This window comes from Rhamphochromis longiceps, linkage group LG23, assembly GCF_057381845.1.
Source record: "Rhamphochromis longiceps isolate RC_006_pf linkage group LG23, R_longiceps_female_GT1.1, whole genome shotgun sequence".
NCBI lineage: Eukaryota > Metazoa > Chordata > Actinopteri > Cichliformes > Cichlidae > Rhamphochromis > Rhamphochromis longiceps.
In genome coordinates, this window is record NC_140578.1 from 38,400,730 (window position 1) to 38,405,172 (window position 4,443).

Sequence of the window (4,443 nt, forward strand, 5' to 3'; positions counted from 1 at the left end):
AAGAGTTGGAAGAATGACGACTGTTATTGATGGAATGTTTAACAGTGGAAATAAATATGGAAAAAAGGAAAAACCTAATTGTCAGTTGTATATACAGAACACCGGGATCAAAGATTGAGATATTTAAGGATAATATGGAGGACTTATTTACAAATCTAAATCAGATGTAATGTTTATTTATTAAAATAATGTTTATTTGTGGGGACTTTAATATTGACTTATTGAATCCAAATCATAATAAGAGTACAGAAGAATTCAATGATCCCATGTATAGCATAGGTACGTCATGAGTTTGCTTCTGCTTTTGTGGTTTCGACCTGTTATAGGTGAGTTCTCCTTTTCCCTGATAGATTACATCAAGGTTTAGAAACCTTAATAAGACCCTTTTTTGGAATGGTTTCCATGACAACGTGAATAAATAACAGAGCTCAACAAATAAAAAAAGTCTTCACTCTTGCACCAATGTAAGTCAGTTCTACCGGCCATTTTCCTGACTTCTCCCTAAATACAGCATGGAAAGAAACATAACCCAGCTCACTGATATTTTCCTTCAATAAGACATGAAAGAAGGTTAGAGCTGTTAAGTCCAGAGAACCTATAAAAGGGCCTCTTCTTTTATTTTTATTTTACAGCGATGAATATGAGTCCATCGGTTTATTTTATGGTAACTTCAGTCAGCATGGAAATAAAACCATGAAGACGGAATCGGGGCTCAACTCGACTCGAGCGTTGGTGTGAAATTGATGCTATTCCCCAGAGGCTTTATAAAATAAGGACTTTTACATGACATTGCTACCATAATGGGTTTTAATATTTGGCAGCAGTTAGCTGTTCTCAAAAGCTGTGTTTGAATCGTTAGCTGGACTCAAAAGGATGCAATTATGCTCTCAGTACATTTTTATCAGAAACTAGTTGTGAGATCAACACTATTGTGTAAACATTTACCTGAACAGTAAAAAATTCTGCAGGCACAAAAACTATAGCACTTGCTACTTTTTAGAGATTTCTTCGAAAAAAAAAAAAGAAGAAGAAAGAAATTGTATCCTGGTGGTTGAATCAGTTAAAGAAATTGAGAAGGCATTTCTTTTATGTCAATAGGTGGCTCTAGCCTAAACATTAACCCTATTTGGTTGCCAAGAACCACCATTATTTTTCTAATACTAATTATCATGTGCACAAAAGAAGAAATCTTGGTATTGGACATGAGTTTAATGCTCGTTTTCCATAAGTTGCCCTGTATTGACTTTCTTTCCTGGTGAAATTGTTGTGTAAACAAACTGACAGTAGTAAATCGAATCTACTATTAAATTCATTATGCAATTATATAATAGTCTCACATCACATAATGCTATCCGGTCGTTCAGTCTGACGTCACTAGCCGTGTCTGGACCTAAACTCCGCTGCAGGTCCATATATCAAATGATCACTATGGCATTACTTAGAGTTGAAAAACTGTCTAAAGTCTTTCATCTTTAATAAAATGATCAGCGTTCTGCTCTACCAGGTGTAACAATTGAGTTTAACATCCAGACATCCATGAAAACGGAATTTATGACATTTAACGGAGTTAGAAGTTAGCAGGGTGTTAGCTTGCTAGCTTCTATCTAAATACAATATAGCAGAGGTGGGACCAAGTCATTGTTTTGCAAGTCTCAAGTAAGTCTCAAGTCTTTATCCTCAAGTCACAAGTCAAGTCTCAAGTAAAGTCAAGCAAGTCAGAGTCAAGTCGTAAGTCAAGACAGACAACTTTCAAGTCAAATCCCAAGTCCGAAACTTTGAATTTCAAGTCCTTTCAAGTCTTTTTTTTTTTTAAAAAAAAAAACAATGTTGCAGTTATATGTTAGGTGTAAATAATAGACCATGTGTTCTTTTTTTAAATCTGCATTGATCTCATCACCTGATGAATAGAATAGAATAGAATAGAATTCAACTTTATTGTCATTGCACATGCACAGGTACAGGGCAACGAAATGCAGTTTGCATCCATCCAGAAGTGCTTTAGTGATATAGATATATTACAATATATATTAGCAATAATATAGATATGTGAGTATATTACAGAAATGGGTCTATTATGGTATGTTATAATGTACACGGTATGAAGTATGTTGTGAATATTCTATAACTATAAGTATGTACAGGCTGTAGTGAGTACAAGCTATGTACAGGATATGAACAGGATATAAATATGAAAAACTATACAGAATATGAAATAAATAACTTTACAGAATCTGAGATATACAGCTATACAGAAATGGGAACTATGCAAGTTGTAAACAGTTGTAGGATTAAAGATTATCGAATGTACAGAATGATTATTTACATTATTTACATTATTTAATTTAATGAAACAAGTAACTTACAAAATATGCACAAACTAATTCTGAAATTGCACCTTGCACAGCTCAATTAAACTTTGCTGCAAGAATAGTCTTCCTCTAAATTACAAATTCACAGAATAAACATTCAGTGAAAAATGCAAAAGCAGAACTTCCTGTTGAAACAAAAAGTGCTGAGATTTCCTTATGTACAAAACAATGAATGAATAATATATCTATATATATATATATATATATATATATATATATATATATCTATATATATATATATATATATATATATATATATATATATATATATATATATATATATAAACAATGAACAAGAATGTGCAAGAATGTGCACTTTAAGTTATTTCAGTTCACTATTAACTATTCTGCATTGCATTTGCAAAAGACCAAATTGGCCAAAAGTCTGTCAGTCATTTGTGCACGATGAGGCCGTAGAATGATGCCACCATAGCTGAAAACTCGCTCCACAGGAGCACTACATGCAGGTACTGCCAAAACTCTGGTGGCCACATGAAACAGAGAAGGAAGAGTCTGCATGTTCATTGCCCAGAACAAGAGGGCTTTCTGTCCATTAGCAATATCCAGGTAGTGACTTAGCTGTAGAGCTGGACTCTTCCCCACATCCTTCTTCTGCCTCTTACAGTAAGCAGCAAAGAGTCCTCCATCTTCACAGTCCTCTTGATATTCCCCACCAGGAGTCACAGGTTGCTCTGACTTTGCAGGATCTGCCGCATCTTGCAGGATCAGATCTGGCAAAACAAATTAACAACAGCAAAAGAGCCTTTATTACAATTTTAGACAAAAAAATACAGAAAAAATATAAACTATATTCAATCTTTACCTTTAACTTTTTGTGTCACCTCTGTCTTTATGTCACAACTGCCCAACACATGGTGTTCCACCCACAACAGAGAAAATGCTGGATCCAAAGCAGCTGCTTTAAGGTACACTGGATCTGAAAAGGGGGCAGTGATCCCATCTTCTGCTCTAGCCATTCGCACATGGATAACGATTCCAAGAAATCTTTTGTTCAAAGATGCTTGGAGGCTCCTGACCAGACCATTCAGGAAACGGACTTGAGGCTTCAGTTTCTCAAGGTGGTGATTGAGGGACAGCACGGATGGAACAACAGCACTAATCGTGACTTTTCTCACCTTGTGTCAAATCTGTTGCTTCTCCAAAAGGCTTCAAGATGTCCACCATCTCCTTCAACAGGTTCCACTCTCGTGTTGTCAATAATAACTCCTTGTGCCGAGCCATTTCAAGAACAGCACAGAGTTTTAGATGTTCACATTGGATAACTGCCTTCACTTGTCTCAGTGTTGAATTCCATCTTGTGATTACAGCAGCAGGGATCGCTTTCTGTTCACCAAATTCAGCTTCAAACACATCTTTGAATGTTGTGCTTGTGTGCAGTAGAGAGCTGAGCTTAGATAACTTTGAAAGTGAAGGAGATGCCACTTTGGTCTCTGACAAACCATCTTTCACCACCAGCTGAAGTGTGTGCGCAAAACACTGCAGGCGCTGTGTCTTTGCCATAGCAGCACCTACTGTTTCCTGATCTTCCAAGGTTGAGTCATGCCAGAGCTCTGGGTCGTCAAGATGATCACCATCATCATCATGTTCCTCAGCTTGCTCAGTGGGGAAGCACACAGTGAATGCTTTCCGCATATTGGCAGCATTGTCACTAATAATATAGTCTAGTTTATCTTTGATGTTGTATTCATCACATATAGCTTCAAATTTCTCACGGATTCTTTCACCAGTGTGTAATCCTTTGAAGCAGTCAAAGGCCAGCAGTTTGGATTTTAGCTGCATCCTCTCTGTCTCTTTCTGTATCCAGTGCACAGTGATACCAAGGAAACCCCTCATCCTTCGGTCTGACCAAACGTCCACAGTGACTGAAACATGATCAGTCTCGCTCAACTGAGTTTTTAACATTGAACGTTTCTCAGCAGCAAGGTTCTCTGTTTTTGATATAATTGTTCTGCGACATACCGGGCTGTATTTTCTGTCAACTACCGTCAGAAAGTGCCAAAAATTCTTGTTTTCCACAATAGAAAGGGGCAGGTTGCAACCAATAATCAAGTCA

At 36.8% G+C, this 4,443-nt stretch overlaps 1 pseudogene; it reads right to left on the minus strand.

Moving 5' to 3' along the window:
* Nucleotides 1-2,711: 2,711 nt before the first annotated feature.
* LOC146642532 (zinc finger BED domain-containing protein 4-like) lies at nucleotides 2,712-4,022 on the minus strand (annotated as a pseudogene).
* Nucleotides 4,023-4,443: the final 421 nt, after the last annotated feature.